Genomic DNA, 26,852 nt, shown 5'->3' with positions numbered 1-26,852 from the left:
ATTTGCCACCGTGCCCATCTACCATCTGTGGGGAAGAGGACTTTGTTTCTGCGAATCACTTCCTCCACAAGGATCTCCACAGCTGCATCTGAAAACCTCGGGGCCCTGCTGGAACCCATGTTGCCCACCACATCTTCCTGCAGCTGACCTCTTTTGCGCACAAAAAAGTCCTCCCGTTTCACAAGAACCTGTAGCAGGAGCTGATTTTCCACCTCCTGACAGGTGAGCTGCCTACGGGGTATCATAAAATCATAGAATAGTACAGCATAGAATCATAGAATAGTACAGCACAGCAGGAGGTCATTTGGCCCATCAAGTCTGCGCCAGCTCTTTCGAAGAGCAATCCTGTTAGTCCCACTTCCTTGCTCTTTCCCCATATCCCTTGTATTGGCAGCTTGCCTTCACCATACAAATGAAAGGCATCCAAAAATTGGAATGAATCCCTGACCAATTTCTCTGAGCAACCACTGCCTTGCCCACCTCCTGCCAGTTTCCTGTTGGGCGGCCAAAATATCTGCATAACACAAGAACATAAGAATTAGCAGCAGGAGTAGGCCATTCGGCCCCTCGAACCTGCTCCGCCATTTAATATCATGGCTGATCTTCTACCTCAACTCCACTTTCCTGCACTATCTCCATGTCCCTTGCTTCCCTTAATATCCCCCCAAAAGTTTATTTACTCACATTCCATTCTAAGCCCTAACTGGGACATTGCACATGTAGGTAATTGATCTCTTGACCATCCATTATTCTGCATGTAGGTGAAAGAATTATAATAAAAATATTCACAGTGCCAACATCCTCCATCGTTAAAGAGTAGTCCATTTTTATATTTAAAACATATATAAATATATATTTATTTATACATTTGATGACCGAAGCTAAAATCATGGCCCAGTACTCTTAGTATAAAGGCTGTAGTCTCCCAACATGGGAAAAAGGGGAGGAAGAGAAACTATAGTCACAAGTTCAAATCTCAGCTTTGATTGTTGCTCTAACTTGCTTGCTTGTCCTCATTGGGCATGTTTCACCAGTTCTTGACCTGGCTGCTAAAGCAGCAATGCACATTATCCACAGAGGGCTACATGAGCTGGCAGAACCAGTCTTTCCTAGGGAGATATGCACCTACTGTCTGCTGATCAAGAAGCAACACTGGTGGCAGCCACGGAAGTACCCAACGCTCCAAACCAAAGAAGAAACTATGGTGAGTAGTAACAGTGGGGGTGGGGGCGGGTGGGGTGGAGCGAAGAGAGTACGAAGAATCCGGGGGCGGGGGGTGGGTGGAGAAAGGTATACATAAGTTCGTAAAGATTAATGTAAGATATTTGTTTCCACAATGGATCAAGCTAGGTAATGTAGCAGTTGGATTGCAGAAAATAGCACCATTCAGGTTCATTCATTCATAGATATGACGTCAACTTGGCACACTATGAAGACACTCTTTCCATCTGCTTCATGGATGTTCATCTAACTGATTGATGCAGCAATGCAGAATTTGAAGGTATGGAGAGGTCAATCACCATGTGACCAAAACCCTGTCAGCTGTTATGTGCACTGTGGAATGAGAAAAATGAAGTGATTATACACAACTTGAAATCAATACAACAAAGTTCCTCATAATATTGGTCTAAGCACTGGATTGTATGAGATCACTTCTCATTTTCTCTGATATGTTTATAAAATTCCCAATCCCAGCATATTCAAGTGAGGAATTATGATGAAGTGAAACATTTCATAATGTTCCAAGATAAATTAGGCATCAACTCTTATGAACGATAAGTTCAGAAATAACTTCATAATCGGAAAATCATTTGTGTTAATTTGCGAATAATGAGTTAGGTTTGAAGTGTACACACTGGGCTAATTATTTCATATAAGGAGTCTTGAGATTCTAGACTGGAACCTGTTGACACCAATATTAGAGGAAGCTTAGGTCCGGAACACATTAATACAACTTTCTTTTAGCAATGAAATAAAGTGAATCTCAATTATAATTAAAGCTCTTGTCAATTTAAGTTATTTCATAACTCATGAAATAATTAATAATTTATTGAAATTGCAATGTATCATTTCTGTTCATTCACAGTTGTGAAAAAAAACTGTTCTACTAATGATAAGGTTGAGTTTTAATCGTGAATTTTGTGCTATCTGTTCCAAACATGGCATCTTTCATTTGAATGGTTCAGATAAGATGAAGAGCAGTCATCATTTTTGGCATTACAACTTAAAGAGTACTTTTGTGAGGTGAGGCTCCCAGATTAGAGCCTCACTAGATTGGAGTATAACTGAGAGGTAGGACTATTACACTATGGGGCTGACTTGACAACCAGTCTGAGCCTCCCTGCTGTGATACAGCCGTACAAAATTGCCGCGTTAAAGTATAGATTTAAGAGTTGAACTTTAAAGGGAAAGTTAAGTTTTAATAAGAAATTAATTTGTGACCATTTTATTGGATGATTAATTTATTTAAAGTAGCAGTCATACCTCATTATAACAGAGAGGTCAGAGCCCAGAGGTGGAGCAGTATGGACAAGGCCAAGGGAAGGCGCAGCACGGGTCAATAGCGAAGCTGCGAGGCTCACATTGCGTACTATGAATTTCACGTAGAGAGAGGTCCTGTGGAAGGAGGAAAGAAGGAGGACAGTAGGGGCATGTTTGATTGTGTGTGTATGTATTGGCACATGCGACGGAGCCTGGTCTCCAGTCGTCTTGGATCCACTTGCCACTGGACCAAGACTTTGCTCCGTCAAGCCCGTGCGGAGGCTGGTGTGCAAAGGCCACCCCACGTTAAAAGAATTCGCGCACAGGCATCTTCCGCCATTTAAAATGTGTTCATCAGTCACCTGAGTACTCATTTTTAGTGTGGAAGCAAGTCATCCTCGACCCAGAGGGACTGCCTATGATAATGATGGTAACCGAGAATAAGAGAAATGGGATTTGAAATCACCATTGACTCTGGGTCGTGGAATTCTGTCACATGTAAAAATAGAAATGACAGTAAGTGATGTTATTGCACATATGTTTACCACACTCAGATCAAATTCCTCTCAATGCCATTTCAGTGTTTAGCCATGCGGTTAAAATAGTGGAAAGGAAATGGCTATAAGCATTTGTATGATAACATTGCCTTTTTACATTTTCAGCATTTTTACTAAATGTGTATCTTAATAATGAGCAAACAAAGCAGAATAAATCTTGTTTTATAACTCATTCAAGGCCTCGAAAGTATATGGCTCTAATGTGGCAGAAATCTGTTCTATATAACATCAGAAAAATGAGGCCAAGTTGGTAATCTTCCAGCAGATCACAGAATCCATATTTTTCCAATTCCACTTAATCTAGTATCAAAAGCCTTTTTACAGATATATAAGGGGTAATTTTGTGAGCAGTGGGTCCCAGTGCAGAGCCTTGCTAAATGAGACTGCACATCGGAGATTGGGCTATCAGTGCTGAGGTCGACTCTGCAAAACATTTAGTAAAGTTCCGCAGCGAGATTCCCGCCTTGCACAATAACCCTGATGGAGCCTGCCAATGACTGTTGGCAATATTAGCAGACTCTTAATGTGTTATGTGACATTTCTTTATCCACTATTTTAATGCAGGCAGTATCCCATTTAAATGAGATAATGTCTCTGTTAAAGAGCAGACAGGGGAATGCGGTACAAATGTGTTAATTATTTGTCCAATAATATGGCCAACAATATGGGACATATTCTACAGTTTCTGAATACTTCAAAGGAGACTTACCACTGAAACAACTTCAAATTTAATGCAGCATAACTTTCATACATGTTTTTCTCCTCTTTAGCTTCTCTCCCCTCTATATGCCACATGCTATTCTTCAACTGAGTGGACAGGCAACCTGTGAGTGACTGCACATAAAGTGGCCCAGGTTAACTCTTGTGGTGCTTCTTAAGATGTATATTTTATAATAAAATATTAATAAGCAAAAAAAATTGCAGCTGTATATCTTACATTTTATATCCTTTACTCCATGATTCTGCCGCATAGTTTAAATTTTACTTAGTCACTATTGGTGCCTAAACTGGGGTAAGGAAGGAGTTTAAAATATTCTTTAATAATATTCTGGACATTACATCCTTCATCTTTTTTGTTGAAATGTTTTTTCTTTAATTGAACTTTCAAGATCTTGCATTCACATGTATATTTGGAAACTGACTGAGTTTTGAGAGCTTGTTGTGCATGCGATTGTAGACTCTTTATGGCAACAATGAATGCCTCCTATTTTTAAGCTTCTGTTATGTTGCACTTACTGAGGTGTTGGGGCTGCCAGTTCCTCATGGTTTTTACTGGGTCCTCATGGTAGCCGGACTTAGCAAATCCATCAAGTTTTCTCTATAATGGCTGCAAGATCCATGAGTTGGGAACAGGCAGCCCTGGCATCTCACTAACCATTATATTAATGCAACCTTTAACATTCTTGAATCCATTGGGGCATCATTTTCACTCTTTAGAAGCTCTGTCTCTTTGACAGATTTTAAGATCTCTTTTTTTTGTCAGAGTGGGGAGTTTAATCCATAAGGACCTGGTGAACAATACCATCGCTGGTGGTGCATCAGCTGAATTGTGCAGAATTGCCCTCAGAAACATAGAATTCTTGCTTAAGGTTTTTTCCTGCTCCTGTAGCAGTGAAATGAGCTACCTTTAGTGTTTTCATAGCTTTCTTGATTGCATTGTTATCTTGAGGCCAGAGTGGAGTTATGCTGAAAACGAAGATAGTTTGAAGAAAAGGTAAATTCTGCACCATTATAAGGGGAAGCTTTACCACTTTAGGGTCCAATGAAATGGCTTATGCTTTGGTTTGATGGATTTAGCTAACTTCAGTATTGCCGCTTGAACTTTTGGGAACCCGAACCATTCGTCCATTATGGAAAGAGGTGCCTGCTATTCGGGAGGTTGCAGAAATCGATACTGACTTCAGTCCATACACTAATTGGTAATTCTGTCATAATGGTGATTTGGAATTATCAGTTCTTGTGGCTTTGCAGGGTAGACAGTCTTTAATGCAGTCTTTTACATGGCAGTCAATACCAGAGAGTCATTCCTTCTGCCTAATGAAGTTTTTGGTTTTTCATTCTTCTTGGAACAGGACAGTGAGGCAGTTCCAGAACTTCCCTGGAATTACCAATCTGTTGGCTTGCAGATGTAGATTGGTTAAGGCTAACTTTTGGTCCACATGTACAAATGACTGTATATACATTCTATCTACTGGAAGAATTTGTTCCACTTGCTTTACTTTGCTTCCACCATCACCATTTGACTGATTTGAGCATTAGACAGAGATCAGACTGTGCTTCATGTTGGATTTCACTTCGTGCCATGTCTTTTATAATTGCATGCTAAGGATGAAATGAACACAAGAGCCTCAGTGAGATCAGTTCCTGCGAAAATGTCCCTTAGTGTCAGCCAAATGGAATGCTTTAAGAAATAATCTGCAGTCTAATTATTTCTGGGCCACTTGGTAGCAATAAATTTGCACGTTCATCAGCTATCATTTAACGTAAGCACATCGGTTTTAATGAAGGGCTGAAATAGTGGTTCCAGGGCTTGTGATATGGTGAAATACAAATGGAAATATTGACATTCCCAGACCACAGCAAAAGCTTCTCTCTCAGTCCCAGAGTGGTCTGAGAGTATCTTGCAAGAGATCGTGTAGATTGGTCTTGCATGTCTTGTGTGAAAAAGCTCGAGATCTACAAGCTGTCATTTGCAACAAGCTTGATCACCTTCTGAGGTTTAATGCAAGTCATTAGAAACATAGAAACATCGAAACATCGAAACATAGAAACATAGAAAATAGGTGCAGGCCATTCAGCCCTTCGGGCCTGCACCAACATTCAATAAGATCATGGCCGATCATTCCCTCAGTACCCCATTCCTGCTTTCTCTCCATATCCCTTAATCCCTTTAGCATTACAGTGTTAGTCATCATTTTTCTGAGTATCAACAGCTTCTTGGAATTAATTTCTCTTCTTCCATGACTGCTTCCTCCTGCTTAGTAGCAGAAAACCTAGTGATATGGTGACAGAATCTGGTAAAGCCAAATAGACTTCAGTGGAGTTTTTCGGCTTGCTGGGATGCTTTATGTGTATCACCTACTTTCTGTTGCCTGGGCCCTAAGCTTTGGAACTCCTTGCCTAAACATCTCCACCTCTCTACCTCTCTTTCCTCCTTTAAGACGCTCCTTAAAACCTGCCTCTTTGCTGTAATTTCTTCTTATGTGGCTCGGTGTCAAATTTATTTGTTTTGTCTCCTGTGATGCGCCTTGGGACATTTTACTACGTTAAAGGCGCTATATGAATACAAGTTGTTGCTGTTGGCTGAAACACATTTGTTCTGAGGTAATAGGAAGAATCCTAGAATCATCCTGTTATTGAATCAGCCCAGAAAGAAGTGATTTGGCCCATAGTGCCTGAAAGAGCTATCCTTTAGTCCCATTCCCATGTCCTCTCCCCATGCTCTTTTAAGTTTTTTTCGCACAAATATATTTGCACTTTCCTTTTAATAATGACTGTGGATTCTGCTTCCACCACTGTTTCTGACATTCCAAATAATCCAGATTTATTTGTTCTCACTAAGACTCTGGAGAATTGTTTTGAGACAGTTATCATGTTCTTCAGATTTTTGAATGATAGGGGAGTAAAGGGTTATGGGGAGTGGCAGGGAAGTGGAGCTGAGTCCATGATCAGATCAGCCATGATCTTATTGAATGGCGGAGCAGGCTCGAGGGGCCATATGGCCTACTCCTGCTCCTATTTCTTATGTTCTTATGTTCTTGGGTTGTAGCAACTACCAAGATAATCTCAGTAAAATTAAACATCCCAGATATTGGGACTGATTTTCTGATACAGTGTGCTCAGGAAATGTTTATTCCCCAGGACTTGACTGGATACATCGAAGGATCGTGAGCGAAATGGGGGAGGAAATAGCAGAGACCCAAGACATTATATTTCAGGGGTTTTATTGAGAGTGGATGTGTGCTGGGGAACTGGAGAGTGGCCAATGCCATAATCATTTTCAAAAAGGGCGACTGAGCTAACCCAGATACTTACAGGCTCGCTTAACATCTGTGATAGGGAACATTTTGCAATCATTAATTAAAAATATCTAAATGAAGAGAAAATCAATAAAAGCAGCTAATATGGATTTCAGAAAGGACAGTCGTGTTTGACAACTCTGATAGAGTTCTTTGAGGAGGTGACAGATATGGTGGATGAGGGAAATACAGTGGCTGCTGTGCACATGGCCTTTCAGAATTCCGTTGACAAGGTGCCACACAGGAGTCTATTGGAGAAGATTAAGGGATATGGAATTAGGAGATGGGTAGCAAATTGGATTGAAAACTGGTTAGAAGGGAGGAGACAGACGATAGGACAGTTCCTCAGAGTAGTTGGAAGTGGTTGGTGGTTTCCCACAACAACAACAACTTGTATTTGTATAGCACCTTTAACGTAGTGAAACGTCCCAAGGCACTTCACAGGAGTATTATGAGATTTAAACATTTTGACACCGAGCCGCATAGTTAGAAATTAACGCAGGTGGCTGGTCACGGAGGTAGGTCTTAAGGATCGTCTTAAAGGAGGAAAGAGAGGTAGAGAGTTGGAGAGGTTTAGGCAGGGAGTTCCAGAGTTTAGGGCCTAGGCAACAGAAGGCATGGCCACCAATGGTTGAGTGATTATAATCAGGGATGCTCAAAAGGGCAGAATTAGAGGAGCGCCAACATCTCGGGAGCGGGGGGGTGCGGGGTGGGGGGGGGGGGGGAGGTGTTGTGGGGCTGAAGGAGATTACAGAGATGGGGAGGGGCGAGAACATGGAGGGATTTGAAAATAAGGATGAGAATTTTGAAATCAAGGCATTGTTTGACCAGAAGCCAATGTAGGTCAGCAAGCACAGGGGTGATGGAGCAGGACTTGATGCAAGTTAGGACACAGGCAGCCAAGTTTTGGATCACCTGTAGTTTATGTGGGGTAGAATGTGGGAGGCCAGCCAGGAGTGAGTTGGTGTACTCAAGTCGAGACATATCAAAGGCATGGATGAGGGTTTTGTTCTTGGATCCTTTCTGATCACTGTGTACATCAACGATTTGGAGATAGGGCTAGAGAGTGGTGTCCAGATTTGCAGACAATATTAAAGTAGGAGGCATGGTAAACAATTCTAAGGACCAAAGGAGAAGATATTGATAAGAATGGGCAAAGAAATGGCAAATGGAATTCGATGTCAGTAAATATGAAGTCAAATATTGTGGCTAAAACAAAAGTAATTATTTTACTTTGAATGGGGGAAGCTGGATAATGTGAAGGAGCAGAGGGATCTATGGTTCTAGTTCACAAGACATTAAAAGCAGCACCTCAAATAGATAAGGCCATTCAAAGTGAATGGAATTTAGTAAGACCACAGGTGAAGTACAGTGTGCAGTTTTGGACACCGCAATATAGAAAGGATCTGCCCACCTGCCCGCTTTTTGCCAGAAGGAGATAACTTCACCCCATTTCTGCTTACCAGAGTAGATTGTAATAACCTATTCTCATTTTGTTTTTCTCTTGTATTTCTCGGTGTTTACCTGCAGGCTGCATTTTTTTGTGGCTTCCAGCAGTTGCACTGCAACATTTCATCATCCCCTCCTCTGCTGTTGCAATCTCTCTTAGGATGTGAAATATTAATAAAGAACAAATCCAGAGGCTTCGTCTCACCTTCCCATCGCCGCTCACTTAGGCTGAGTTGCTGGAGTTATTTTAAACATCATTAACATAACATTAACAATTCTCTTCCCCATAGCCCTGTATCATTTTCTGTTTCAAATATTTATTCAGTTTCCTCTTAGAAATGCAATGGCTTGTGCCTCAGTTATTTTCTGAATAAAGACATTTCTCCTGAGCTCTTTACTCACTCTGTTAGGGGCAATTTTAAATTGGTCAGCTCCCCGTCAATCAGAGTTTGAAGCTATTCACATTATAAAAGTCCTTCAGAATCTTAAAAACTTGCATGAAATCTCCCCAGTCTGTACTCCAGTGGAAATAGTCTCAGCATCTCAAGTGTTTCCCCATAACTATCATTCTCCTCCGTCTGGTGAAACCTATATTGTCATCATCATAGGCAGTCCCTCGAATCGAGGATGACTTGCTTCCACATCAAAAAGTTCACAGGTGTTTCAATGAAGGACCTAAAATTCCAGGTCCCGAACTAAATCTTGAAGGGTGGAAGATGCCTGTGCATTGATTTTTTTAACATGTGGTGGCCGTTGCACACCAGTCACCACACGGGCTTGACAGAGCTAGGTCTTGGTCCAGTGGTAAGGATTAACCAAGACGACTGGAGACAAGTTCTGCTGGTATATTGTACACTCTCTATTGCTTCAATGCACTTTCTATAAGTATCATTTATGTCGGGGAGAATATTTTGCTTCTTTACCCGCCTCAGTTGCGGACACACACAAATAGATTGTGGTATTGTTATAATGAATCCTTGTTGGCCCCGCAGTTTTACAGCAGTTTTTTTCTCCCAGCAACTGCTGTGAAATAAGCCTATCAAAGAGCAAACGTCGCGAACCAGCTTTCCAGTAAATCCAAAGAATGAGTGTCGTCTTCTGGGGAACTGCAGCTGCTTTCTGAGCAGTTCCTGTGTTGCCAATTTTCTGATCTAACCTGTGCTAGGATGGATGCCGACAGATATAGATGGTAGACTCCTCTCTCGGACAGTTGTTTTGCATTCGACATCACATGCGTTTGGGCAGTTTCAGGTCGGGTCAGCAATCACATTCAGATGTGGCAAAAGAATAGTGTGTGTGAGGAAATGGAAACTTCACATCAGTGCAGCAGGGGGTACTTTTCTGAGACTGAAATTGCACCACACTGGCAGGGGTCTTACAATTGTAGCTGATCCGACTTTGATATGGAGGCTAATTGGGATATATAGAAAAGCTGTTCTGTTTCGAAGCACTTGTATTCATCTCTTTAAGGGGCTGTGAGTAAAACCTTCACGGAATGCAATTCAGCAACACTTTCACAAAAGATCACGATCTCCCAGGTTTCCCCCTCAGGATCTCAATCTCGTTGGGATATCTCGCAACTTTCTTTAGTATTGCTCACAGCAAAGTACAGCTTCCAGAGGCAGCCCCACATTTCCTGCAACAAAAGCAAAATACTGCGGATGCTGGAAATCTGAAATAAAATCAGAAAGTGCTGGAAATACTCAGCAGGTCAGGCAGAATCTGTGGAGAGAGAAACAGGGTTAACGTTTCAGGTCAATGACCTTTAGTCAACTGGAAAAAGTTAGAGATGTAACAGATTTTAAGCAAGTACAGAGGCAGGGAAAGGGGGGAAGGGGAAAAAGGGGACGGTCTGTAATAGGGTGGAAGGCAAGAGAGATTAAATGACAAAAGGGATGATGGTGCAAGGAGATGGTAATGGGACAAGTAAAGAAACATGGTCTGTCATTCCCTGCCTCTGTACTTGCTTAAAACCGTTTACATCTCCACCGTTTTCCAGTTCTGACGAGAGGTCATCGACCCGAAATGTTAACTCTGGTTCTCTCTCCATAGGAACATCATCATCATCATAGGCAGTCCCTCAAAATCGAGGAAGACTTGCTTCCACTCTAAAAGTGAGTTCTTAGGTAGCTGTACAGTCCAATGCGGGAATTACATTCTCTGTTACAGGTGGGACAGACAGTGGTTGAAGGAAAGGGTGGGTGGGACTGGTTTGCCGCACGCTCCTTCCGCTGTCTGCGCTTGATTTCTGCATGCTCTTGGCGTTGAGACTCGAGGTGCTCAGCGCCCTCCCGGATACTCTTCCTCCACTTTGGGCAGTCTTGGCTCATAGGAACATAAGAACATAGTAACAGTAGGCCATTTAGCCCCTCGAGCCTGCTCCACCATTTGATGAGATCATGGCTGATCTGCAACCTGTATATCTCCACAGATGCTGCCTAACCTGCTGAGTACTTACTGCATTTTCTGTTTTTATCCCACATTTCCTATGATTAGAAGCACGGTTTTCAAAGCTGACTACAATGCACAGGACAAAGAAATTATTTTCTATTAGACAAGCAATAATGTTATTAATCAATGTTACCATTATAAGAGTATGAAGATTAGACTTCTGACCAGTGTGGTGGGATTCAATTGTTTTTGACAAATACCAAATAGATTTTCTGTGATATAACAATGCAATCTTTTATTGCATTAACACCTTAAAACCATGAAGTAACTTTTATGCAACTTATTTATAATTATCGGAGATTGGCAGCATTGTGGGGAAGCAGCCAGCTTCACCTCAAAACTAAAATCCAGACAGATTCCTTCCTCGCACACAAAGACGACATCATTCTGAAAGCAGCTAACAGGCTGTTATTTTAATTTCATAATATCTAGGCCTAGCTAAAATTTCACACAAAAAAACATATTAAAGATTTTACAGTTTGAAGTAAAATGCATCTTGGCTTCCATCACACTTACACATTTTGGGGGTCATTTTAACTTTTGGCAGGTAGGTTGTGAAGAAAGAAAGAAAGACTTGGATTTATATAGCGCCTTTCATGACCACCGGATGTCTCAAAGCGTTTTGCAGCCAATGAAGTACTTTTGGAGTGTAGTCACTGTTGTAATGTGGGAAGAGATGAAGAGGGAATAAAAAGGTAGAAGAGAAGGAAAAATTGTTCATGCCACAGAAGTATTGGCTTTATTTTTATAGTAATTAATACAGAGGGCATATTTTCACTATGTGTATGGATATGAAATTATGTAAGACTGTTCTAAACGCATGTATTCCTGTGTGTGCATGCAGCACTGCCTCCAGGCAAATAATGAGATACATGCCTACTTCCACTAGAACATTAGGGATTCAACTGGATTACCAACATTGCGTAGTGTGCTGGAATGAATGAATGCCCTGCCTTATTAAACAAGTAATGGGAGTGTTAAATCTCCACTCCCTCTCATACACCAGTGCCATTGGTAATGTGGTCAAATCACACATGAATCTGCCTGCTTTGCTTGTATTCCTCTACTTAAATTACTGCTGCATTATATTTGTAGCAAAATTCACCTGGGCAATAGGGAAATGAGCTCCATGTGGCTCTGTCAGGATTACCATTGACTACAGGTGTGGATTAACTCCATAAAGCAATGGAGGATCTTGGAGTTTGTGTGATCTTTCCTATTATTAGTGAGATTAGGCTTTCATTTGGCCTGATGTTGCTGGCAGCTAGGTACAACTTTCCACTGGCTGACATTGGATCCCTGTCATCAGAGGCCGTTTACTGCAGTGGTTGCTCTCCACTGTAGCGAGGGGGGAAAGGAACTGACGTCGGATCACTTCAGCCACTCTCAATATTTTCATTTTATTTTAGACTCTGGCTTGATTTTACAAAGCAGTTATGAAAAAGGTAAACACAACCAACAGTTTATACAGCAAAACATTTTAGAGAATTCACCAAAGGAATTGAAACACAAGTGGAGTTTATAAGACAAAATACAAGTGAATTATTGGTACAATTTATTTTCAGAGGTATTAGGAACATATGCTGACATTATAAAATGTTGGATTTGCAGAAATAATTCTCTCCAAAATCAATGTATGTTTGCCCGGTAACCTGAAGCATTATCAAAAATTCTTAACAATTTCTTGACCAGGAATTACCTCCACATTGATTCAAAGGTATAATTATAGTGATGCAAACTGGCATTAAACTGCAGACATAATAAAAAAACTTCCCATTTCAAAAAATCTCTTGAAGTATAAAATAAAATTCAGCTCTCTATATGTTCTCTGTTATTACCACAGCTTGACTCTGTTAACCTGCTTTAGGGCAGTACAGACTAACAGCACAGGGCTATAAATAGAGCTGGAGCGCCGGGCCCTGGAACATCGTGGCAGAAGTGTTGCGAATGAGGGTACGGGGCCCAGAAGAGCCGAGGGCCCAGGGGCAGCACGGACCTGCCCGCACTGCGATATGTGTGCACTAGGTCCGTGCAGCAGAGCAGGTCTCCAACGTCCTGGTTAACCCTTGCCACTGGATAAAGGCCTAGCTCTGTCAAGCCCGTGTGGTGGCTGTTGTGCAACGGTCACCACATGTTAAAAAAAATTCACGCACAGGCATCTTACACCCCCTCAACTGGAGTTCAGGACTGGAACACAGGTCCTTAATTGAAACATCTGTGAACTCTCGTGGAAGCAAGTCATCCTCGTTTGAGGGACCACCTATAATGATGATGATACTGCAACTACTGTTACCTGCTTTCGAGCAGTATAGGCCAGGAGCACCAAGTATACGGCAGGCGCCTGTCTGACTTGGGTACCTGATCTAGAACAGGGCAAACCCTTTAGTTTTCCATTGCCAACTGCACAACAGTTTGGGCAAAGTTGATCTCTGCTATGTGCTTAAATGGATGTGCTTCGTTCCACTCAAGGTGCTGGTTACGTTTTTTTAAGTTACTGAAGAACAGACTGTCCTGGCAATTAACATTAACATCAGCTAACATCGCTACTCTAAAAACAACTTGCATTTATATAGCTTATATATACTAAAATGTCCCAAGGTGCTTCACGGGTGTGTAATCAAAACAAAAATTGAAACCGAGCGGAAGAAAGTGGCAATTCGACAGGTGACTAAATGCTTGGTCAAAGTGGCAGGATTTAAGCAGCGTCTTAAAGGTGGAAAGGAAAAAAGGTTTGGAGTGGGAATTCCAGAGCTGAGGATTTAGATGGCTGAAGACATGGCTGCCAATAGTGGGCAGAGCAAGTGGGGAATGCACAAGAGGCCAGAGTTGGAGGAACAAAGGGGTCATAATTCGGTATCGCTGGAGCGCCGGGCCCTGGAACATCGTGGCAGAAGTGTTGCGAATGAGGGTACGGGGTCCAGAAGAGCCGAGGGCCCAGGGGCAGCACGGACCTGCCCGCACTGCGATATGTGTGCACTAGGTCCGTGCAGCAGAGCAGGTCTCCAACGTCCTGGTTAACCCTTGCCACTGGTAACTGAGGCGAGGCAGGATTTCCTGCGCCCGACCCAGAAGTCCCACCCCGGCAGCGAAATTGGGGTGACCGCTCCTGAAAGTGGAGCGCAATGTCGGGTGCTCCACTTCCTCTCTGGGGCGGAACTGGAGCGATAAGCATGCGAATGTTACAGCGCTGATGCAGCCTGTCCGCGTAGCGCTGACGCGCGCACAAGGCCCTCCCCTTACGTTAAAGTGGGGGGGGTGTGCTGCGAGCTCTGTAGTGGGGCGAGGGGCCTCCACTAGGCCACTGTGGCTGCAGTCCGGCACAGAAGCGGAGTGTCGGCTGCGAGAAAAAGATGGCGCGCGCACCTCCCCTTTAATTTTCGCCCCGCGAAAGGAGTGCGGTCCGGTTCGCGACTGGTGAGGTTGTCGCTGACATCGCCCTCGGCGGCCTCATGGGCTGCTGTCCAATTTCCGGCGCGAGGCAGAAACGGGCCTCTGCGGGGCAAAAATTGGTTACTGCGCGCGGTGATGAGCAGGTTGCTGGAGCAGGTTGCAGAGATAGGGAGGGAGGCGAGTCCACATGAAAACTACAGTGCTGATTCTGCGCCTTAGTGCAGAGACGTGCATGACTGGACACTGCAGCCAGACTGATGCCTAAGAGATTGGTCTGTAATAAATTTCAAAATAACAACATGCATAGCACTGAAATTTAGTGTCGTTTTTAAGTGGAATTGGTAAAGCTTTTAACAATATTCTACTATGGATTTCTCAGCACTGTCTCTGCAGCTGTGGAATGTCAGTCTATACTTATTACAATGGGAAGATGGCACAAAGCTTATTAAAGTTAACAAGGAGCAGTCAGTAGTGATTGCATCGCTGAAACCACTACACATCACATCAGATTCTTGATAAATACTCTTCTGAGGCCTCTTGAAATGATGTCTCGCTCAAAATTGTTTCTCCAATAGCCTCCGCCAATCAATTATTTGGGTTGGGCAGCAAGATTGTCAAATATGGTGGATGAGCAAACGTTGATTTATGTGCTGCACCACAGTGTAAAATATAAGCCCACAGGCCTCGAAATTACACTGTGTGATAATAGCATATGAAAACTTAGTGTGATTATATGTAAACCTCTGCCTGCTATTTTATACAGATTCTTTAACAATAATCCCGTGCGATTTATCTAACATTTTCAAAACAAGGAAATGAGCTAAGTGATCAGCCACATTGAATCCATTGCACAGTAATTCAGTTTAAATAATGGGAATATACAACTGCATCATTTCTGAGACACACTGCGATGTAATATATAGAGCTTATAATCCTAGTTCATGCTGATGGCAGGAACCTCACATGTTGACTCCACATATTGGAAAATTATGGTAGCCATTTTTTGTCTGGAAAGGGCAGCGGGCCCGTGATTTCCTGGAATGCATGGCTAACAAGCAAGGCCTTGCACCAGCAGCATGAACTCAACATCAGAAAGTGGCCTATTTATATTTCATCATTATCATAGACAGGCCCTCGGAATCAAGGGAAGACTTGCTTCCACTCTTAACATGAGTTCTTAGTTGGCTGCACAGTCCAATATGAAAACCACATTCTCTGTCACAGATAGTCGTTGAGGGAAGGGGTGGGTGGGACTGGTTTGCCACACGCTCTTTCCGCTGCCTGCTCTTGATTTCTGCATGCTCTCGGCTACGAGGCTCTAGGTGCTTTATACTTAGAGCACATATAAAAACATACATGACAGTCCAGTTTAAATGAACTTCACACACTAATGTGAACCTTCATATTTGCTACTTTAAACTTGCTGTAGTTTGACACGCTACAAAAAAGTCATGCAGATTGTCATATGTTGGGCCAGTTTTTGCTGTAGCAGGGCATCTAACGGCATCTACTTTTAGTTAGACGTTTAGCTTTTACATTTTTTTTGCATGGCAAGTTGCTAAATGCACAAGGTGACAACTTCGCAGCGAGGAAAACTGGCCATCTGGGACCTCATTGAACAGAACATCTGTGTACCTCCTTAACCAATCAGATTGAAGGATCATGAAATAAACAGCGCAAGGATTGAGACGGAAGCGCAAATTCGAGTGGGTGAATTCAATGTCAATTCAGGTACAGAAAGAGAAAGACTGGATTAAGAGAAAGAAAAAAAAAAGACAGAAAGGAAACATAATTTTCTTTTAAATTTTACATTTTTAAAATCTCCAACAACAATTAATACCTGATGGAATGAGACTCCACACTTGAAATAGTTAATTTTCAGTGTCAGAGATTGATTGGAAGTAATTAACACTTATCACATCATTAAAAGGGTACTTAGACTTGAAATGGCAAGACTTAACTTTCTGTGGCAAATTTTGTTTCTATCTACCGCACAAATACAGCAATGTTCCCACCATTCAATGCATTTCAATGGCGAGGTACAGTGAGATGCCATTTTTGCGAAGCTAATGGCGGAGTGCGGCAACAAGCGACTATTAGATTTCCGCATTTAACTGTGCACCTGGCCCTCGCTTGAAGTTGCTGTACCATTTGTGCATAAATAATGGCGAGCATCATTCACCATACCATGATTTTGACAACAAATTCTGGCCTAATGTAACCTCCTCTATAACAAAACAGTACATGACAGACCGCATTGCGGCACTGCAGCTGTGCATGGACTCACTCTGGAGCATCCGCGATGCTGAGGATGTCGTGACTAGCACATTTAGTGAGTTGGTCACACCGCAGGTAAAGGTTACACAGGCAGATAGGGAATGGGTGACCATCAGGCAGAGCAGTGGAAGGAAGGTAGTGCAGGGGTCCCCTGCGGTCATCCCCCTCCAAAACAGATATATCGTTTTGGGTACTGTTGGGGGAGATGGCCCATCAGAGGAAGGCAGCAGCAGCCAAGTTCATGGCACCATGGGTGGCTCTGCTACACAGGAGGGCAGGAAAAAGAGTGGGAGAGCTATAGTGGTAGCGGATTCTATTGTAAGGGGAATAGATAGGCGCTTCTGCGGCCGCAATCGCGACTCCAGGATGGTATGTTGCCTCCCTGGTGCAAGGGTCATGGGTGTCTCGGAGCGGCTGCAGGGCATTCTGGAGGGGGAGGGTGAACAGCCAGTTGTCGTGGTGCATATAGGTACCAACGATATAGGTAAAAAATGGTATGAGGTCCTACAAGCTTAATTTAGGGAGCTAGGAGTTAACTTAAAAAGTAGGACCTCAAAAGGTAGTAATTTCAGGATTGCTACCAGTGCCACATGCTAGTCACAGTAGAAATAGCAGGATAGTTAAGATGAATACGTGGCTTGAGGAATGGTGGCAGAGGGAGGGATTCAAATTACTGGGACATTGGAACCGGTTCTGGGGGAGCTGGGACCTGTGCAAACCGGACGGTCTGCACCTTGGCAGGACTGGAACCAATGTTCTAGGGGGAGTGTTTGCTAGTGCTGTTGGGACGGGTTTAAACTAATATGGCAGGGGGATGGGAATCTATGCAGGAAGATAGAGGGAAGTAAAATGGGGGTAGAAGCAAAAGGTAGAAAGGAGATAAGGAAAAGTGGAGGGCAGAGAAATCAAAGGCAAAAATCAAAAAGGGCCACATTACAACATAATTCTAAAAGGACAAAGAGTTTTAAAAAAACAAGCCTGAAGGCTCTGTGTCTTAATGTGAGTAGCATTCATAATAAGGTGGATGAATTAACTGTGCAGATAGCTGTTAATGGATATGATGTAATTGGGATTACAGAGACATGGCTCCAGAGTGACCAAGACTGGGAACTCAACATCCAGGGGTATTCAATATTCAGGAAGGATAGATAGAAAGGAAAAGGAGGTTGGGTAGCATTGCTGGTTAAAGAGGAGATTAACGCAATAGTAAGGAAGGACATTAGCTTGGATGATGTGGAATCTGTATGGGTAGAGCTCCGGAACACAAAGAGCAGAAAACGCAAATGGGAGTTGTGTACAGACCACCAAACAGTAGTAGTGAGATTGGGGATGGCATTAAACAGGAAATTAGGGATGCGTGCAAAAAAGGTACAGCAGTTATCATGGGTGACTTTAATCTGCATATAGATTGGGCTAAACAAACTGGTAGCAATACGGTGGAGGAGGATTTCCTGGAGTGTATAAGGGATGGCTTTCTCGACCAATACGTCGAGGAACCAACTTGAGAGCAGGCCATCCTAGACTGGGTGTTGTGTAACGAGAGAGGATTAATTAGCAATCTTATTGTGCAAGGCCCCTTCGGGAAGAGTGACCATAATATTGTAGAATTCTTCATTAAGATGGAGAGTGACTCAGTTAATTCAGAGACTAGAGTCCTGAACTTAAAGAAAGGTAACTTCGATGGTATGAGACGTGAATTGGCTAGGATAGACTGGCGAATGATATTTAAAGGGTTGATGGTGGATAGGCAATGGCAGACATTTAAAGATCACATGGATGAACTTCAACAATTATATATCCCTGTCTGGCGTAAAAATAAAACAGGGAAGGTGGCTCAACCGTGGCTAACAAGGGAAATTAGGGAAAGTGTTAAAGCCAAGGATATAAATTGGCCAGAAAAAGCAGCAAACCTGAGGACTGGGAGAAATTTAGAATTCAGCAGAGGAGGACAAAGGGTTTACTTAGGAGGGGAAAAATAGAGTATGAGAGTAAGCTAGCAGAGAACATAAAAACTGACCTCAAATGCTTCTATAGATATGTGAAGAGAAAAAGATAAGTGAAGACAAATGTCTACCCTTGCAGTCAAAATCAGGTGAATTTATAATGGGGAACAACGAAATGGCAGATCAATTGATCAAATACTTTGGTTCTGTCTTTACTAATGAGGACACAAATAACCTTCCGGAAATATTAGGGGACCGAGGGTCTAGCAAGAAGGAGGAACTGAAGGAAATCCTTATTAGTCAGGAAATTGTGTTGGGGAAATTGATGGGACTGAAGGCCAATAAATCTATAGGGCCTGATAGTCTGCATCCCAGAGTACTTAAGGAAATGGCCCTAGAAATAGTGGATGCATTGGTGGTCATTTTCCAACATTCTATAGACTCTGAATCAGTTCCTATGGATTGGAGGGTAGCTAATGTAACCCCACTTTTTAAAAAAGGAGGGCAAGAAAACAGGGAATTATGACTGGTCAGCCTGACATTGGTAATGGGGAAAATGTTGGAATCAATTATTAAAGATGTAATAGCAGCACATTTGGAAAGCAGTGACAGATTCGGTCCTAGTCAGCATGGATTTATGACAGGGAAATCATGCTTGCGAAATCTTCTAGAATTTTTTGAGGCTGTAACTAGTAGAGTGGACAAGGGAGAACCAGTAGATGTGGTGTATTTGAACTTTCAAAAGGCTTTTGACAAGGTCCCACACAGGAGATTAGTGTGCAAAATTAAAGCACATAGTATTGGGGCTAATGTATTGATGTGGATAGAGAACTGGTTGGCAATCAGGAAGCAAAGAGTCGGAATAAACGGGTCCTTTTCAGAATGGCAGGCAGTGACTAGTGGGGTACCGCAAGGTTCAGTGCTGGGACCTCAGCTATTTACAATATACATTAATGATTTAGACGAAGGAATTGAATGTAATATCTCCAAGTTTGCAGATGACACTAAGCTGGGTGGCAGTGTGAGCTGTGAGGAGGATGCTCAGAGGCAGAGTGACTTGGACAGGTTAGGTGAGTGGGCAAATGCATGGCAGATGCAGTATAATGTAGATAAAGGTCAGGTTATCCACTTTGGTGGCAAAAACAGGAAGGCAGAATATTATCTGAATGGTGACAAATTAGGAAAAGGGGAGGTGCAACGAGACCTGGGTGTCATGGTACATCAATCATTGAAAGTTGGCATGCCGGTACAGCAGGTGGTGAAGGCGGCAAATGGCATGTTGGCCTTCATAGCGAGAGGAATTGAGTATAGGAGCAGAGAGGTCTTACTGCAGTTGTACCGGGCCTTGATGAGACCACACCTTGAATATTGTGTATAGTTTTGGTCTCCTAATCTGAGGAAGGATATTCTTGCTATTGAGGGAGTGCAGTGAAGGTTCACCAGACTGATTCCCGGGATGGCAGGACTGACATATAAAGAAAGACTGGATCGACTAGGCTTATAGTCACTAGAATTTAGAAGAATGAGAGGGGATCTCATAGAAACATATCATATTCTGACAGGATTGGACAGATTAGATGCAGGAAGAATGTTCCCAATGTTGGGGAAGTCCAGAACCAGGGCTCACAGTCTAAGGGTAAGGGGTAAGCCATTTAGGATCGAGATAAGGAGAAACTTTTTCACTCAGAGAGTTGTGAACCTGTGGAATTCTCTACCACAGTAAGTTGTTGAGGCCAGTTCGTTAGTTATATTCAAAAGGGAGTTAGATGTGGCCCTTATAGCTAAAGGGATCAATAGGTATGGAGAAAAAGCAAGAATGGGGTAGTAAAGCTGCAAAAATGAGCAGCCATAATCATATTGAATGGTGGTGCAGGCTCGAAGCGCTGAATGGCCTACTCCTGCACTTATTTTCTATGTTTCTATGTGAAGCGCTTTGAGATATTTCGATGAGCTACTTAAACACAAGTACTTCTTTCTACAAACATCACAAGAGAGTAGTCTAGGCCAGGGTGCTCAACCTGAGGTCCTTGGCCACAAGTGGCTTCAAGCCCTGGCAATTCATCCCTCCAAGCCGAATCAACTCAGTCCTATTTGTTCTAATATTTCATATTTGCTGGCTTGTTCTGTTTGAATTTCCTGGACCTGGAGGTTGTAAAGTGCTATATTTAGCGTTGTTGCCTCATTTTCAAGAAATAAATACTAAATCAGAACACCAGGATTTACCAGTACAGGTTGAGCGTCCGAAATCTGGAGTTCCAAAATTCGGAATGTTCCAGAAACCGGACACCGAGCCGATTTGTGGCAGGGTCGTCCGGAAACCGGAAAATGTTCCGAAATCTGGAGTCGTCCGCCTAGACGGCCAGACTTGGCCACCTTACCTTGGTGGCCCGACCTGGCCCCGGCCTGACTTCGCCCCAACCCTCGGCGGCCCAACCTCTGGCTCGACTTCGCCGCGACTTCATCCACCGCGACTTCGCCCCGGCCCTCGGCGGCCTGACCTCGCCTGCCCCCTCCCCCTTACCCTCCCCCTTACCTCGGCGGGCCAACCTCGCCCCCTTACCTTGGCTGCCTGACCCCATCTACCTCAGCCCAGGCAAAGACGTTCCAAAATCCGGAAATACCCGGAATCCGGAACGGCCTCAGTCCCGAGATTTCCAGATTTCGGTTACTCAACCTGTATCAGCAAGTTGAGATAGTAACAAATTAATGGGAGCATTGATTTAAACTTTATATGTGGCCCAAACCTCCATGAGGACAAAAGGTTGGACAGCCCTGATGTAGCAAAAAGACAGGAACTTACAACCTAAAGTACCTCCCTCAAAGAAAGGAACTTGATTGGCAGCAGCAGAAAATGGTTTTAAAATTTTAGTCATTTATTTAACAGAACTATTTACTCAAGTGCACTCCTTCAATGTGTAATATTTATTTACACTTTATTTTCTTACACATAAATATGGGAGTAGACATTATGATAGGCACTATTCTCATTCAGATTATCGCCTGGATAAAACAGAGCGCAGAGAAATTTGGTAAGAGTGCGTTAAGTGTTTGTATAAGATCATAATTTCTATCCATGGAACTGTTGTGCATTGCTCACAATCTTGTCAATATAATCTACTCTCAGACAAAATATACTGGCCATACTTCATCCAAACATATCGACAATCTACATCTGATCTGGAGATGATAACATTTGTGCAAGGCCAGATATTCATTGAATGTCTGCAGTAAAATCATTCTTATGAATGGCTTATTTCAAACACATTGAATAAAAGTATAAAAATATCAAAAATACAATATGTACAAGTACAGCCGCTGTGTAATGGAATCTAATGGCATTATTTGAAAATAATATGGAGTACTCAGACTTTTGTTCTCACATATTACAATGCATAAAGGTCAGCACTAAAACATCTACCAGCCCATACTCCAGTCTGCAGATGGTAGATCTTGCAGGCTCAGTATAGTAGGTCTGATCATGTCAAGAATGGAGAGGAGAAGAGATCAGAATCAATTTGATTTCAGTGTCAGGTTCCAAGTCTAACCAGATATAAATTTTGTGAATTCTGAAACAAATGGCCATTTACAACTATTTGGATTTGAGGATAGGGGCTGTTTAAGTTGGTCAAATAATTGCGACCTGCAGTGGCCAGATCAAGCGGAGGCACTTTGGTTTTGGGAATAAAGGGAGGGTCATTTCCTAACACCGAACTTGCTTTACTTAAATGGGAGAGAGATCATTTTATTTCTCTGGCCCTCAAGAGTTAGCTCAATTGATTAAGGCTGACTTTATGCTGGAGGTTATAAGATTTTCTTTGGAACACATGAGGCTGCAGATCAATGAAGCTGCTCTCCTTGGGTTCAATAATAAAAAAAATTTGATTTGGATTCAACATTCATGTGAATCCATTATTGAAGCTTCCTAAAGAACAGTGCTTGAGGCACATAAATCACCCGAGAGTATATGCTAGAGCTTAGGCTCATCATTTACTATATAATTCCTTCAGGACAGAATATCCTTTGGAACAGCAAACACATCATTGTATTCATATAATAATTTGCAAAACAACTACCATGCTGGCTACTAATAGGAATGAGTGTTGAATTGAACTTGAATTTCAAAGTGACTATAAATGGTCCAATTTGGGTTATTCCAACTCCTAATAAAATGGTAGCATGCATGTGCAAACAGCAATGTGGAACACCAATTTTTGCTGAAACCATAGCAACAAAGATAGACACCATCTGAATAAAATACAAACTATTAGCAATCAAGTGGTGGGAGGGACAGTGGGAGATATGAATCTCTGACTCCTGACAGTCCAACGCAAAGTTGCATCTGATTAGTCAAGGCATAGCAAGAAGTAAGTTCCTGATCCGTGGTACCCCAGTATGCATCTAAACCTTGGCGGTGTAGTTAGTGTAAGTGTTGTGCTAGTGTTTTAGTGCAGTATTGTCCGATGCATTAACTACTAGCCGCGTGTGGCTAATTAGGAATCCAGATATGGCTAATTGAATTTTTGATTAGCAAGTAAAAAATGAATAATAGATACCAGTAGGCGTGGGATCTCAATATTCATATTCACATGGCATATGCATGCATGTGTACTTTAACTTTTTTGTGTATTTGTTGGTAAAAAAGGTAAGATGGAAAGCAGAGTGTGAGAATGTTTATTGATCGTTGTGTGTGTTTTACTTCCTTGGTTACTGATTATTGGTTATCTGCTAAAACGGTGTGTAATGCTGATGAAAACGCTGAACGTCAGCACCATGGAAACACCAGTAACATCATCTGGAGAGAGGAGCTGTCATTGTGATCGGCTCGACCAATCGGAATAACTGCTCCAGGACAGCAGAAGATAGCAAGCCCCAACCAATAACAAGCGGCTCCAACAGGGCACACCACGGGTACAAGCCATGCAGCATCCAACCGTGCTCTGGGTGGAGAGCAGGAGCAGGTCTGGCATCTCTCGTTGTGCGAGTCAACATTCTCAGCAATCTCTTCGAGGAAGTCAAAGTAGCACTCGCAGCAACTGGACAAAAACCCAGAAGCTGCACTAAGATGTGGTGTGACTGATCAATTTACCTCAGAATTCCAAGCTTTGAAGAAAAAAACTGCAGAGTTTCACACTGACTGGTGGCAGATCCTTGTGAAGTAAATAAACACGTGAAGTGCCTGTATTGTATGTAAGGCATTTTCCACTAACATCAGTGCTAAAACTGTGTAGTCATGGCCACGCCTGTGTCTAGTCAGCGATTTCTATTGGACAACACTCTTCTAGTGAGAGATAGGTCTGCATGTGACATTTGGCTGTCCAGCAGAGTTATGTGTGTCACGTTATTGGGGTTTATTGGGTGAAATTTGTTTAGACACTCTCGTGAGGGTTAATCCCTGAGTAATTTTAGCCTAACCAGCCCATTGTGAAACTGACAGGATTAGGTGCAACACTGGTTTTGTACCCAGCCCAGTTTATTCTTCATTGAAGTCAGTGAAGTGTAATATTGGGCGGGGTGTAAAACGGGCGTTCCACTAGCTAGTTAGGTTAAAATTGCCCTCTTCATCTCTGATGGTCTAATGTGGGTTATGTATCCAACCACAAGCATTGTAATGGGGGCGGGGGTATGCCCAATCATTGCTGGTGCAATAGAAGATTATGATGGCCATCTCTATTCCTGGTGATCTAGTAGAGGTATAGCCTCACATTCTTCATGTGCGGAGCATGAATAGGCTTTGACTTTCAGAAACCAAAGAAATCCAATCACTGATCCCTTGCTCCACAGAACAAATTGAAAAATTAACAATGAAAACGTCTTAACAGAGTTAAATACACTGAAATGATAGAATGTGTCATACGCAGGCACTAACAAATTAGGAGGAAAGGCACTCTGTTTCAGTCAAGTTGCAGGGACAGGACAAACTGCTATTGTGGGTCTGGCACAGTCCTCAGTCAGTCAGAATCCTTCAGTAACCTGATATTTTGCATATTTACCAGAATGGCTCACGAAACAGTATCAGAAAAGGAGGTGGGGTAGCATTGCTGGTTAAAGAGGAGATTAATGCAATAGTTAGGAAAGACATTAGCTTGGATGATGTGGAATCTATATGGGTAGAGCTGCAGAACACTAAAGGGCAAAAATCGTTAGTGGGAGTTGTGTACAGACCTCCAAACAGTAGTAGTGATGTTGGGGAGGGCATCAAACAGGAAATTAGGAGTGCATGCAATAAAGGTGCAGCAGTTATAATGGGTGACTTTAATATGCACATAGATTGGGCTAGCCAAACTGGAAGCAATACGGTGGAGGAGGATTTCCTGGAGTGCATAAGGGATGGTTTTCTAGACCAATATGTCGAGGAACCAACTAGGGGGGAGGCCATCTTAGACTGGGTGTTGTGTAATGAGAGAGGATTAATTAGCAATCTCATTGTGCGAGGCCCCTTGGGGAAGAGTGACCATAATATGGTGGAATTCTGCATTAGGATGGAGAATGAAACAGTTAATTCAGAGACCATGGTCCAGAACTTAAAGAAGGGTAACTTTGAAGGTATGAGGCATGAATTGGCTAAGATAGATTGGCTAATGATACTTAACGGGTTGACTGTGGATGGGCAATGGCAGACATTTAGAGACCGCATGGATGAATTACAACAATTGTACATTCCTGTCTGGCGTAAAAATAAAAAAGGGAAGGTGGCTCAACCGTGGCTATCTAGGGAAATCAGGGATAGTATTAAAGCCAAGGAAATGGCATACACATTGGCCAGAAATAGCAGCGAACCTGGGGACTGGGAGAAATTTAGAACTCAGCAGAGAAGGACAAAGGGTTTGATTAGGGCAGGGAAAATGGAGTACGAGAAGAAGCTTGCAGGGAACATTAAGGCGGATTGCAAAAGTTTCTATAGGTATGTAAAGAGAAAAAGGTTAGTAAAGACAAACGTAGGTCCCCTGCAGTCAGAATCAGGGGAAGTCATAACGGGGAACAAAGAAATGGCAGACCAATTGAACAAGTACTTTGGTTCAGTATTCACTAAGGAGGACACAAACAACCTTCCGGATATAAAAGTGGTCAGAGGGTCTAGTAAGGAGGATGAACTGAGGGAAATCTTTATTAGTCGGGAAATTGTGTTGGGGAAATTGATGGGATTGAAAGCCGATAAATCCCCAGGGCCTGATGGACTGCATCCCAGAGTACTTAAGGAGGTGGCCTTGGAAATAGCGGATGCATTGACAGTCATTTTCCAACATTCCATTGACTCTGGATCAGTTCCTATCGAGTGGAGGGTAGCCAATGTAACCCCACTTTTTAAAAAAGGAGGGAGAGAGAAAGCAGGGAATTATAGACCGGTCAGCCTGACCTCAGTAGTGGGTAAAATGATGGAATCAATTATTAAGGATGTCATAGCAGCGCATTTGGAAAATGGTGACATGATAGGTCCAAGTCAGCATGGATTTGTGAAAGGGAGATCATGCTTGACAAATCTTCTGGAATTTTTTGAGGATGTTTCCAATAAAGTGGACAAAGGAGTACCAGTTGATGTGGTATATTTGGACTTTCAGAAAGCTTTCGACAAGGTCCCACACAGGAGATTAATGTGCAAAGTTAAAGCACATGGGATTGGGGGTAGTGTGCTGACATGGATTGAGAACTGGTTGTCAGACAGGAAGCAAAGAGTAGGAGTAAATGGGTACTTTTCGGAATGGCAGACAGTGACTAGTGGGGTACCGCAGGGTTCTGTGCTGGGGCCCCAGCTGTTTACATTGTACATTAATGATTTAGACGAGGGGATTAAATGTAGTATCTCCAAATTTGCGGATGACACTAAGTTGGGTGGCAGTGTGAGCTGCGAGGAGGATGCTATGAGGCTACAGAGTGACTTGGATAGGTTAGGTGAGTGGGCAAATGCGTGGCAGATGAAGTATAATGTTGATAAATGTGAGGTTATCCACTTTGGTGGTAAAAACAGAGAGACAGACTATTATCTGAATGGTGACAGATTAAGAAAAGGGAAGGTGCAATGAGACCTGGGTGTCATGGTACATCAGTCATTGAAGGTTGGCATGCAGGTACAGCAGGCGGTTAAGAAAGCAAATGGCATGTTGGCCTTCATAGCGAAGGGATTTGAGTACAGGGGCAGGGAGGTGTTGCTACAGTTGTACAGGGCCTTGGTGAGGCCACACCTGGAGTATTGTTTACAGTTTTGGTCTCCTAACTTGAGGAAGGACATTCTTGCTATTGAGGGAGTGCAGCGAAGATTCACCAGACTGACTCCCGGGATAGTGGGACTG

General features: G+C 42.8%; 1 protein-coding gene across 1 annotated transcript in view; it reads right to left on the bottom strand.

Moving 5' to 3' along the window:
• Nucleotides 1-26,852, bottom strand: part of LOC139229005 (phospholipid-transporting ATPase IC-like) — a 140,485-nt gene that overhangs the window by 530 nt on the left and 113,103 nt on the right. The gene's annotated exons all lie outside the window — the stretch shown is intronic.

Source organism: Pristiophorus japonicus, chromosome 18, assembly GCF_044704955.1.
Source record: "Pristiophorus japonicus isolate sPriJap1 chromosome 18, sPriJap1.hap1, whole genome shotgun sequence".
Lineage (NCBI taxonomy): Eukaryota > Metazoa > Chordata > Chondrichthyes > Pristiophoridae > Pristiophorus > Pristiophorus japonicus.
Note: the sequence above shows the minus strand (reverse complement) of the source record. Positions and strands in the feature narration are given on the sequence as shown.